Source organism: Hemiscyllium ocellatum, chromosome 44 (genome assembly GCF_020745735.1).
Source record: "Hemiscyllium ocellatum isolate sHemOce1 chromosome 44, sHemOce1.pat.X.cur, whole genome shotgun sequence".
Taxonomy (NCBI): Eukaryota; Metazoa; Chordata; class Chondrichthyes; order Orectolobiformes; family Hemiscylliidae; genus Hemiscyllium; species Hemiscyllium ocellatum.
The window spans coordinates 901,664-915,055 of NC_083444.1; the positions used below are offsets into that span (position 1 = coordinate 901,664).

General features: G+C 52.4%; 1 long non-coding RNA gene across 1 annotated transcript; it reads right to left on the reverse strand.

Moving 5' to 3' along the window:
• Window positions 1–143: 143 nt before the first annotated feature.
• LOC132835347 (uncharacterized) lies at window positions 144–12,404 on the reverse strand. The gene is made up of 3 exons (XR_009647306.1): window positions 11,962–12,404; window positions 9,787–9,897; window positions 144–3,128 (listed from the first exon to the last, which is right to left on the reverse strand). It is a non-coding gene; the product is annotated as an uncharacterized LOC132835347 (long non-coding RNA).
• Window positions 12,405–13,392: the final 988 nt, after the last annotated feature.

The following is a 13,392-nucleotide window of genomic DNA, read 5'->3' on the forward strand; positions in this document are numbered from 1 at the left end:
CCTGTTAGTGTTCCTGCTGCCCCCACCCCACCCTAACCCAGGGGCACTGTGTCCAATGGAGCCTGCCAGGGCTGACCCACACTATGCTGGTGGGAACTCTTGCTCTGTTTTTAAAAGAATACATCTGTATATTTGGAAATGGGTTTTGGTGTTTTGATAAGCTGCATCAATGCAAGTTTATTCTGGTATTAAATCCAAACTTTAATATAAAATGTGTGCAGGGATCTTTGTCTGCGTGTGCTGCTGCCTGACCCAGGAGTGATGTGGGGCGTTGAGTATCAGAAAGCCAGCCAGTGTTACAAAGGCAGGCCAGGAAACCAGACAGACAATCTCCGGGAACCACTTCGCTGCTGAATTCATCACCTTTCCAAACACCCCCGAGTGCTGATGGTGATCCGTCCCTGGGATTGTGTTCTGTTTCACTTTGTAAAACGGTGCAAACCCACGATTGCGGTTCAGTAGTTAACGTGGCTGTTTTCCAATTCCCCACAATCATTGCTGCTGAGGGTGTGGGCTGTCCCGAATTCAGACTGTTTGAGCTTCTGCCTCTCGGTACCATCGGTTCCTGCAGATTCCCCATTTCTCGGTCAGCTCTGTTTCACCATCTGCACGTATCACATGTCCCCCCGCGGGAGGCCATTCTCTCCATCCTGTTCCTTGAAAGTGGAGGTGCAGCATAGTGAAGGCAGCGTTTGGTATGCTTTCCTTTGTTGGTCAGCATATTGGGACGAAGGGCTTCTGCCCGAAACGTCCTGTTCCTCGGATGCTGCCTGACCTGCTGCGCTTTTCCAGCAACACATTTTCAGCTCTGATACTCCAGCATCTGCAGACCTCACTCTCTCCCAGTATACTGGGAGGTCATGTTGCGGCTGTACAGGACATTGGTTAGGCCACTGTTGGAATATTATGTGCAATTCTGGTCTCCTTCCTATTGGAAGGATGTGGGGAAACTTGAAAGAGTTCAGAAAAGATTTACAAGGATGTTGCCAGGGTTGGAGGGTCTGAGCTACAGGGAGAGGCTGAACAGGCTGGGGCTGTTTTCCCTGGAGCGCGGAGGCTCAGGGGTGACCTTATAGAGGTTTACAAAATTATGAGGGACATGGATAGAGTAAATAGATAGTCTTTTCGTTGGGGTGGGGGAGTCCAGAACTAGAGGGTATAGGTTTAGGGTGAGAGGGGAAGATTTAAAAGGACCTTAATGGGCAACTTTTCCACACAGAGGGTGGTACGGGTATGGAATGAGCTGCCAGAGGATGTGGTGGAGGCTGGTACAATTACAACATTTCAGAGGCATCTGGATGGAGATATGAATAGGAAGGGTTTGGAGGGATATGGGCCGGGTGCTGGCAGGTGGGACTAGATTGGGTTGGGATATCTGGTCGGTACGGACGGGTTGGACTGAAGGGTCTGTTTCTGTGCTGTACATCTCTGTGACTCTGTCAGGACCTGCTGATGAGATGTTTTGCCTGTCCTGCTGTATGCCTGCTTCCTCAGTACATTCTGGTGTTGAGTGTACCTCTGCATGTTCGGTTTTTAAATGAGTGTTATTCTCGACTGCTCTCTCCAGGCTCCAGCAGCCTCTGTTCATCAATCTCTCCCTCATCCTTATCCATATGTTTGTGAAAGAGCTTTGTTCTGGATTTGCTGGTAACATAGTTCATCGACAAGGTGTCAACACTGGCATCTAGCCAACAAGGGGGAAAATTGCCCAGGTATGTCCTGCACAGAAAAAGCAGGAGAAATCCAACCCGGCCAACTCCCTCCCCATCAGTCTCCTCTCGATCATCAGGAAAGTGATGGAAGGGGTCATCAACAGCACCCGCTCAGCAATAACCTGCTCAGTGACGCCCAGTTTGGGATCCCCCAGGGTCACTCAGCTCCTGACCTCATTCCCAGCCTTGGGTCAAACATGGACAAAAGAGCGGAATTCCAGAGGGGAGGGAAGAGGGACAGCCCTTGACATCAAGGCTGCATTCGACCGAGTGTGACATCAAGGAGCCCGGGGAAATCTGGAATCAGTGGGTATCAGGGACAAGCATTCCTCTGGTTACAGCTATACCTGGCACATGGGAAGGTGGTGGTGGTGGTTGGAGGGTCAGTCCCCTCAGCTCCAGGCCATCTCTGCAGGAGTCCCTCAGGGGAGTGTCCTCAGCCCAACCATCTTCAGCTGCTTCCTCAATGACCTTCCCTCCATCAGAAGGTCCGAAGTGGGGATCCTCACCGATGATTACACAGTGTTCAGCACCATCCACCCCGCTCCCTCAGAGACTGAAGCAGTTTAAATGCAGCAAGATCTGGACAATATCCAGGCTTGGGCTGACAAGGGGCAAGTAACATTCACCCCACATAAATCCCAGGCTGTGACCACCTCCTACAGGAGACAATCTCACCACCGCCCCCTTGACATTCAATGGTGTTCCCATCACTGAATCCCCCACTATCAACATCCTGGGGGTTACCATTGACCAGAAACTCAACTGGACTCCCCACATCAACTCAGTGTCTACGGGAGCAGGGCAGGGGCTGGGAATCCTGCAGCGAGTAACTCCCTCCTGACTCCCCCCAAAGCCTGACCCACCATCTACAACGCACAGGTCAGGAGGGGGAGGGAATACTCTGGATAACACAAGTCACACACCATCCTGGGTTTGGAAATATGTTACTGTTGGTTTCCTATGACTGGATTTAAAAGCTGGAATTCCTTATCCAATGGCATTGAGAATTCCTATACCCCCCTAGACTGCAGCAGTTCAGGAACACAGCTCACCCCACCACCACCCAGTGGTGTGAAAGAAAGTCCCATCAGGATAATGGAGTGGATCAAATATATCAGTCCGTATGATATGTTTGCAAGTTGCCTGACTCCTGTCCTTCACCCTCGCCCACCCCCGCCCCAAACCCAGAGCGCCGTGATGATCTGGGGATGCTGGGATTGGCCCCGGGAGCCGGGGTCGGATTCTCTGGGAGGCGGGCGGTGGGGGATCAGTTGGTGGAGTCGATGACTGAGGTGGCTGATTCCAGTTCATGCCGGAAGGAGAGGTGAGCTTTCTGGCTGTAGTAGGCGCAGTGTTTCGGATCGTCGCTGATCCCCTTACTCCTTCGCAGCACCTCATCCGGGCCTGGGCTTCCTGAGGGAAGTGGGAGAGACAGATTTTAGCTCCGGCATTCTCAACTGGAGCCCTGTGGAGATGGAGGGTCGCTGATCGTGATAGGTTCATACAAAAGAGAGGGAATGTCACTCTCAGGAGATTGGGAGAGGGAATGTCACTCACTGGGAGATTGGGAGAGGGAATGTTATTCTCGGGAGATTGGGAGATGGAATGTCACTCACTGGGAGATTGGGAGAGGGAATGTTATTCTCGGGAGATTGGGAGAGGGAATGTCACTCTCGGGAGATTGGGAGAGGGATTGTCACTGGGAGATTGGGAGAGGGAATGTCACTCTCGGGAGATTGGGAGAGGGATTGTCACTCACTGGGAGATTGGGAGAGGGAATGTTACTCTCGGGAGATTGGGAGAGGGAATGTCACTCTCGGGGGAGATTGGGAGAGGGATTGTCACTCTCGGGATATTGGGAGAGGGAATGTCACTCACTGGGAGATTGGGAGAGGGAATGTCATTCACTGGGAGATTGGGAGAGGGATTGTCACTCTCGGGAGATTGGGAGAGGGAATGTCACTCACTGAGAGATTGGGAGAGGGAATGTTATTCTCGGGAGATTGGGAGATGGAATGTCACTCACTGGGAGATTGGGAGAGGGAATGTTATTCTCGGGAGATTGGGAGAGGGAATGTCACTCTCGGGAGATTGGGAGAGGGATTGTCACTCACTGGGAGATTGGGAGAGGGAATGTCACTCTCGGGAGATTGGGAGAGGGATTGTCACTCACTGGGAGATTGGGAGAGGGAATGTTACTCTCGGGAGATTGGGAGAGGGAATGTCACTCTCGGGGGAGATTGGGAGAGGGATTGTCACTCTCGGGATATTGGGAGAGGGAATGTCACTCACTGGGAGATTGGGAGAGGGATTGTCACTCTCGGGAGATTGGGAGAGGGAATGTCACTCACTGAGAGATTGGGAGAGGGAATGTCACTCTCGGGAAATTGGGAGAGGGAATGTCATTCACTGAGAGATTGGGAGAGGGAATGTCACTCTCGGGAGATTGGGAGAGGGAATGTCACTCTCCGGGAAGATTGGGAGAGGGAATGTCACTCTCGGGAGATTGGGAGAGGGAATGTCACTCTCGGGAGAATGGGAGAGGTATTGCCACTCGGGAGATTGGGAGAGGGATTGTCTCTCACTGGGAGATTGGGAGAGTGATTGTCACTCTCGGGAGATTGAGAGAGGGAATGTCACTCTCGGGAGATTGGGAGAGGGATTGTCACTCACTGGGAGATTGGGAGAGTGATTGTTACTCTCGGGAGATTGGGAGAGGGAATGTCACTCACTGATAGATTGGGAGAGGGAATGTCACTCACTGGGAGACTGGGAGAGGGAATGTCACTCTCGGGAGATTGGGAGAGGGATTGTCACTCTCGGGAGATTGGGAGAGGGAATGTCATTCACTGGGAGATTGGGAGAGGGATTGTCACTCACTGAGAGATTGGAAGAGGGAATGTCACTCTCAGGAGATTGGGAGAGGGATTGTCTCTCACTGGGAGATTGGGAGAGTGATTGTCACTCTCGGGAGATTGAGAGAGGGAATGTCACTCACTGAGAGATTGGGAGAGGCATTGTCACTCTCGGGAGATTGGGAGAGGGAATGTCACTCTCGGGAGATTGGGAGAGGGATTGTCACTCACTGGGAGATTGGGAGAGTGATTGTCACTCTCGGGAGATTGGGAGAGGGAATGTCACTCACTGAGAGATTGGGAGAGGGATTGTCACTCTCGGGAGATTGGGAGAGGGATTGTCATTCACTGGAAGATTGGGAGAGGGATTGTCACTCACTGAGAGATTGGAAGAGGGAATGTCACTCTCAGGAGATTGGGAGAGGGATTGTCTCTCACTGGGAGATTGGGAGAGTGATTGTCACTCTCGGGAGATTGAGAGAGGGAATGTCACTCACTGAGAGATTGGGAGAGGCATTGTCACTCTCGGGAGATTGGGAGAGGGAATGTTACACACTGGGAGATTGGGAGAGGGATTGTCACTCTCGGGAGATTGGGAGAGGGAATGTCACTCTCGGGAGATTGGGAGAGAGATTGTCACTCACTGAGAGATTGGAAGAGGGAATGTCACTCACTGGGAGATTGGGAGAGGGATTGTCACTCACAGAGATTGGGAGAGGGAATGTCAATCACTGAGAGATTGGGAGAGGGATTGTCACTATTGGGAGATTGGGAGAGGGATTGTCACTCTCGGGAGATTGGGAGAGGGAATGTCACACACTCACTGGGAGGTTGGGAGAGGGAATGTCACTCTCGGGAGATTGGGAGATGGATTGTCACTCTCGGGACATTGGGAGAGGGAATGTCATTCACTGGGAGATTGGGAGAGGGAATGTCATTCACTGGGAGATCGGGAGAGGGAATGTCACTCTCGGGAGATTGAGAGAGGGAATGTCACTCACTGAGAGATTGGGAGAGGCATTGTCACTCTCGGGAGATTGGGAGAGGGAATGTCACTCTCGGGAGATTGGGAGAGAGATTGTCACTCACTGAGAGATTGGAAGAGGGATTGTCAATCACTGAGAGATTGGGAGAGGGATTGTCACTATTGGGAGATTGGGAGAGGGATTGTCACTCTCGGGAGATTGGGAGAGGGAATGTCACACACTCACTGGGAGGTTGGGAGAGGGAATGTCACTCTCGGGAGATTGGGAGATGGATTGTCACTCTCGGGACATTGGGAGAGGGAATGTCATTCACTGGGAGATTGGGAGAGGGAATGTCACTCACTGGGAGATTGGGAGAGGGATTGTCACTCACAGAGATTCGGAGAGGGAATGTCATTCACTGGGAGATCGGGAGAGGGAATGTCACTCTCGGGAGATTGGGAGAGGGAATGTTACACACTGGGAGATTGGGAGAGGGATTGTCACTCTCGGGAGATTGGGAGAGGGAATGTCACTCTCGGGAGATTGGGAGTGGGATTGTCACTCACTGGGAGATTGGGAGAGGGATTGTCACTCAATGAGAGATTGGGAGAGGGAATGTCACTCTCGGGAGATTGGGAGAGGGATTGTCACTCTCGGGAGATTGGGAGAGGGAATGTCACTCTCGGGAGATTGGGAGAGGAATTGTCACTCACTGGGAGATTGGGAGAGGGAATGTCACTCTCGGGAGATTCGGAAAGGGAATGTCATTCACTGGGAGATTGGGAGAGGGATTGTCACTCTCGGGAGATTGGGAGAGGGAATGTCACACACTCACTGGGAGGTTGGGAGAGGGAATGTCACTCTCGGGAGATTGGGAGATGGATTGTCACTCTCGGGACATTGGGAGAGGGAATGTCATTCACTGGGAGATTGGGAGAGGGAATGTCACTCACTGGGAGATTGGGAGAGGGATTGTCACTCACAGAGATTCGGAGAGGGAATGTCATTCACTGGGAGATCGGGAGAGGGAATGTCACTCACTGGGAGATTGGGAGAGGGATTGTCACTCACAGAGATTCGGAGAGGGAATGTCATTCACTGGGAGATTGGGAGAGGGAATGTCATTCACTGGGAGATCGGGAGAGGGATTGTCACTCTCGGGAGATTGGGAGAGGGAATGTTACACACTGGGAGATTGGGAGAGGGATTGTCACTCTCGGGAGATTGGGAGAGGGAATGTCACTCTCGGGAGATTGGGAGTGGGATTGTCACTCACTGGGAGATTGGGAGAGGGAATGTCACTCACTGAGAGATTGGGAGAGGGATTGTCACTCAATGAGAGATTGGGAGAGGGATTGTCACTCTCGGGAGATTGGGAGAGGGAATGTTACACACTGGGAGATTGGGAGAGGGAATGTCACTCTCGGGAGATTGGGAGAGGGAATGTCACTCTTGGGAGTTTGGGAGAGGAATTGTCACTCACTGGGAGATTGGGAGAGGGATTGTCACTCTCGGGAGATTGGGAGAGGGAATGTCATTCACTGGGAGATTGGGAGAGGGATTGTCACTCTCGGGAGATTGGGAGAGGGATTGTCACTCACTGAGAGATTGGGAGAGGGAATGTTACACACTGGGAGATTGGGAGAGGGAATGTCACTCTCGGGAGATTGGGAGAGGGATTGTCACTCTCGGGAGATTGGGAGAGGGAATGTCACTCTTGGGAGATTCGGAAAGGGAATGTCATTCACTGGGAGGTTGGGAGAGGGATTGTCACTCTCGGGAGATTGGGAGAGGGAATGTCAGTCTCGGGAGATTAGGAGAGGGATTGTCACTCACTGGGAGATTGGGAGAGGGAATGTCACTCACTGAGAGATTGGGAGAGGGATTGTCACTCACTGAGAGATTGGGAGAGGGATTGTCACTCACTGGGAGATTGGGAGAGGGAATGTCACTCTCGGGAGATTGGGAGAGGGATTGTCACTCTCGGGAGATTGGGAGAGGGAATGTCACTCTCGGGAGATTGGGAGAGGAATTGTCACTCACTGGGAGATTGGGAGAGGGAATGTCACTCTCGGGAGATTCGGAAAGGGAATGTCATTCACTGGGAGATTGGGAGAGGGATTGTCACTCTCGGGAGAATGGGAGAGGGAATGTCACACACTCACTGGGAGGTTGGGAGAGGGAATGTCACTCTCGGGAGATTGGGAGATGGATTGTCACTCTCGGGACATTGGGAGAGGGAATGTCATTCACTGGGAGATTGGGAGAGGGAATGTCACTCACTGGGAGATTGGGAGAGGGATTGTCACTCACAGAGATTCGGAGAGGGAATGTCATTCACTGGGAGATCGGGAGAGGGAATGTCACTCACTGGGAGATTGGGAGAGGGATTGTCACTCACAGAGATTCGGAGAGGGAATGTCATTCACTGGGAGATTGGGAGAGGGAATGTCATTCACTGGGAGATCGGGAGAGGGATTGTCACTCTCGGGAGATTGGGAGAGGGAATGTTACACACTGGGAGATTGGGAGAGGGATTGTCACTCTCGGGAGATTGGGAGAGGGAATGTCACTCTCGGGAGATTGGGAGTGGGATTGTCACTCACTGGGAGATTGGGAGAGGGAATGTCACTCACTGAGAGATTGGGAGAGGGATTGTCACTCAATGAGAGATTGGGAGAGGGATTGTCACTCTCGGGAGATTGGGAGAGGGAATGTTACACACTGGGAGATTGGGAGAGGGAATGTCACTCTCGGGAGATTGGGAGAGGGAATGTCACTCTTGGGAGTTTGGGAGAGGAATTGTCACTCACTGGGAGATTGGGAGAGGGATTGTCACTCTCGGGAGATTGGGAGAGGGAATGTCATTCACTGGGAGATTGGGAGAGGGATTGTCACTCTCGGGAGATTGGGAGAGGGATTGTCACTCACTGAGAGATTGGGAGAGGGAATGTTACACACTGGGAGATTGGGAGAGGGAATGTCACTCTCGGGAGATTGGGAGAGGGATTGTCACTCTCGGGAGATTGGGAGAGGGAATGTCACTCTTGGGAGATTCGGAAAGGGAATGTCATTCACTGGGAGGTTGGGAGAGGGATTGTCACTCTCGGGAGATTGGGAGAGGGAATGTCAGTCTCGGGAGATTAGGAGAGGGATTGTCACTCACTGGGAGATTGGGAGAGGGAATGTCACTCACTGAGAGATTGGGAGAGGGATTGTCACTCACTGAGAGATTGGGAGAGGGATTGTCACTCTCGGGAGATTGGGAGAGGGAATGTTACACACTGGGAGATTGGGAGAGGGAATGTCACTCTCGGGAGATTGGGAGAGGGAATGTCACTCTTGGGAGTTTGGGAGAGGAATTGTCACTCACTGGGAGATTGGGAGAGGGATTGTCACTCTCGGGAGATTGGGAGAGGGAATGTCATTCACTGGGAGATTGGGAGAGGGATTGTCACTCTCGGGAGATTGGGAGAGGGATTGTCACTCACTGAGAGATTGGGAGAGGGAATGTTACACACTGGGAGATTGGGAGAGGGAATGTCACTCTCGGGAGATTGGGAGAGGGATTGTCACTCACTGGGAGATTGGGAGAGGGAATGTCACTCACTGGGAGATTGGGAGAGGGAATGTCACTCTTGGGAGATTGGGAGAGGGATTGTCACTCACTGGGAGATTGGGAGAGGGAATGTCACTCTCGGGAGATTGGGAGAGGGATTGTCACTCACTGGGAGATTGGGAGAGGGAATGTCACTCACTGGGAGATTGGGAGAGGGAATGTCACTCTTGGGAGATTAGGAGAGGGATTGTCCCTCACTGAGAGATTGGGAGAGGGAATGTCACTCTCGGGAGATTGGGAGAGGGATTGTCACTCACTGGGAGATTGGGAGAGGGAATGTCACTCACTGGGAGATTGGGAGAGGGAATGTCACTCTCGGGAGATTGGGAGAGGGATTGTCACTCACTGGGAGATTGGGAGAGGGAATGTCACTCACTGGGAGATTGGGAGAGGGATTGTCACTCTCGGGAGATTGGGATAGGGTATTTTATACCCGGGATTGGGAAGCTCTGATTACATTCAGGCGGAGTGGGGCTGAGACCCAGGGAATGGTGGGTACTGACTAAGTGCTAACTGTGGTACCTCGTGTGGTACTTTAGGCCATATTGGAATGGTGAGAGGCAGCATACGGGAGAGTGCGGTCAGGGGTTGTGGATAAGGGCTGCGGTTGGATTCGGAGGTGAACATACCTTCAGCACTCGGAGATTTTGCCAGTTTGCCACGCTCCTTGCGCCTGGTGTGCCATGGGAAACAGGTGAGTCCCTTCACCCCCATTCTCTGCTTGCCGTGTGGTCGGTACACTGTAACAAAGGGCTTTGATCAGCACTGAATCCTAATCAGACACTGCAATCACACACCCGATGGGCTGAATGGCCATTCTCTGTGCTCCCAGGCCCTGCAGAACCACAATGGTGATTGTGTCCCTGACCCACAACAATACCCCTCACACTTACACTCTCCTCCCTGAACCCCCCTGGATAACCCAAACTTATAGACTCCCACTCCCTAACACAAACTCCCTTCCCCATCTTCTGTCCCAGTCCAGAACCTGCCCCCCCCCCCCCCGACGTTTAGTTGAGTTCGGTATGATGTCTGTAATCTGGCCATTCAGCAGTCTCTGATATATTCCTGATAGCCCCAGGGCTGAGCTCCCAACCCCCATCTGCCCATCAGTTTCACAAATAACAGTTCCTGCCTGGAATGGCCTTTCGGAGTGACAGTGGGGCAGGAGGTGCAGATACAACAGGAACCCTGGCTATTTCCCCCTCCCTCTCTCTCTAACCCAGGGATCAGGAGCAGGAACCCTGGCTATTTCCCCCTCCCTCTCTCTCTAACCCAGGGATCAGGAGCAGGAACCCTGGCTATTTCCCCCTCCCTCTCTCTCTAACCCAGGGATCAGGAGCAGGAACCCTGGCTATTTCCCCCTCCCTCTCTCTCTAACCCAGGGATCAGGAGCAGGAACCCTGGCTATTTCCCCCTCCCTCTCTCTCTAACCCAGGGATCAGGAGCAGGAACCCTGGCTATTTCCCCCTCCCTCTCTCTCTAACTCAGGGATCAGGAGCAGGAACCCTGGCTATTTCCCCCTCCCTCTCTCTCTAACTCAGGGATCAGGAGCAGGAACCCTGGCTATCTCCCCCTCCCTCTCTCTCTAACCCAGGGATCAGGAGCAGGAACCCTGGCTATTTCCCCCCTCCCTCTCTCTCTAACCCAGGGATCAGGAGCAGGAACCCTGGCTATTTCTCCCTCCCTCTCTCTGTCTAACCCAGGGATCAGGAGCAGGAACCCTGCCTATTTCTCCCTCCCTCTCTCTCTAACCCAGGGATCAGGAGCAGGAATCCTGGCTATTTCCCCCTCCCTCTCTCTCTCTAACCCAGGGATCAGGAGCAGGAACCCTGGCTATTTCCCCCTCCCTCTCTCTCTCTAACCCAGGGATCAGGAGCAGGAATCCTGGCTATTTCCCCCTCCCTCTCTCTCTCTAACCCAGGGATCAGGAGCAGGAACCCTGGCTATTTCCCCCTCCCTCTCTCTCTCTAACCCAAGGATCAGGAGCAGAAACCCTGGCTATTTCCCCCTCCCTCTCTCTCTCTAACCCAGGGATCAGGAGCAGGAACCCTGGCTGATTTCCTCTGTCTCTCTCTCTCTCTCTCTCACACACACACACACACACACACACTCTCTCTCTCTCTCTCTAACCAAGTGATCAGGAACAGGAACCCTGGCTGATTTCCTCTGTGTGTGTCTCTCTCTCTCTCTCTCTCTCACACACACACACACAACACACACACACTCTCTCTCTCTCTAACCAAGTGATCAGGCGCAGGAACCCTGGCTGATTTCCTCTGTGTCTCTCTCTCTCTCACACTCTCACACACACACACACACACACAGACACAGTGTCCCTCTCTCTCTCTCTCTAACCAAGTGATCAGGAGCAGGAACCCTGGCTGATTTCCTCTGTCTCTCTCTCTCTCTCATACACACACACACACTCTCTCTCTCTCTCTCTCTCTCTCTCTAACCAAGTGATCAGGCGCAGGAACCCTGGCTGATTTCCTCTCTCTCTCTCTCTCTCTCACACACACACACACACACACACACACACACACACACACACATTCTCTCTCTCTAACCAAGTGATCAGGCGCAGGAACCCTGGCTGATTTAGCACTCTCTCTCTCACTCACACATTCTCTCTCTCTCTCTCTCTCTCACACACACACACACACTCTCTCACACACACACACACACACACACACACACACACACTCAACCTCTCTCTCTAACCCAGGGATCAGTGAGGTGAATGTGCAACCTCCTGACCCACGGTTCTGTCAGTGCCACAGTTTAGCAACAAACATTATCACCTGATTCCAAATGGCGGGGTCCAAATTCCAAATCTCCTTGGATTTTCTACGACGATGAAGTTTGGAACAAGTATTCTGGGTCAGTCACATAACTCAGTCATTCTCACACTGATCCCCACAGCTACTAACTCTCTCCCTCACTCACTCAAACACAAACTTGGGGTAGCTTTCGGAAGACTGGTTTTATAATGCATGTGGGTTCCGCCCACATTCAGTCTATTTGTCAATGTCTCCCAGTCTCTCTTTCTCGGTCTCCCCCACTCTGTCTGTCTCGCTCAGTCTCTGTCTCTCAGTCAGTCTCTGTGTGTGTGTGTGCTCTAACAGCACCGCTATTTACAAATCCTCTTGGAAGAGTTTCTCTCTGAGACACTGACTCCTACATTACTGCCTAGTTAAGCTGTGGTGTTTCCAACTTCCCCATATACCCTTCAAATACAGTAACTGAGCGAACCTCGTGATCCCAAATGGAGAGGTGTGTGAATGTTCACATTCCGAATATAACTCCTCCCACAGGCTGGACATACCACTGGAGAAATATTATTCCTCCGTGACAGCCCTTGCTGGCTGGGCTGGGAGAGGACATTGCAGGACAATCTGTTTCATGGAATCATAAGAGTTCCTGCAGTGTGGAAACAGGCCATTTGGCCCAACAAGTCCACACTGACTCTCCAAAGAGTAACCCAATCGCACCCATTCCCCCTACCCTATCAATATACATTGCCCCCTGACTAACCCACCCTAACCTGCACATCCCTGGGCACTATGGGACAATTTCCCATGGCCAACCCACCCTAACCTGCACATCCCTGGGCATTATGAGACAATTTCCCATGGCCAACCCACCCTAACCTGCACATCCCTGGGCACTATGGGACAATTTCCCATGGCCAACCCACCCTAACCTGCACATCCCTGGGCACTATGGGACAATTTCCCATGGCCAATCCACCCTGACCTGCACATCCTGGGACACTATGGGACAATTTCCCATGGCCAACCCACCCTGACCTGCACATCCTGGGACACTATGGGACAATTTCCCATGGCCAACCCACCCTAACCTGCACATCTTGATGTCACAAGGAATTAAGGGCTACGGGGAGAATGCGGGTAAGTGGAGCTGAAATGCCCATCAGCCATGATTGAATGGCGGAGTGGACTTGATGGGCCGAATGGCCTTACTTCCACTCCTATGTCTTATGGTCTTATCCCTGGTCCCTATGGGACAATTTCCCATGGCCAACCCACCCTAACCTGCACATCCCTGGTCCCTATGGGACAATTTCCCACGGCCAACCCACCCTAACCTGCACATCCCTGGGCACTATGGGACAATTTCCATGGCCAACCCACCCTAACCTGCAATCCCTGGGCACTATGGGACAATTTCCCATGGCCATGGCCAACCCACCCTAACCTGCACATCCCTGG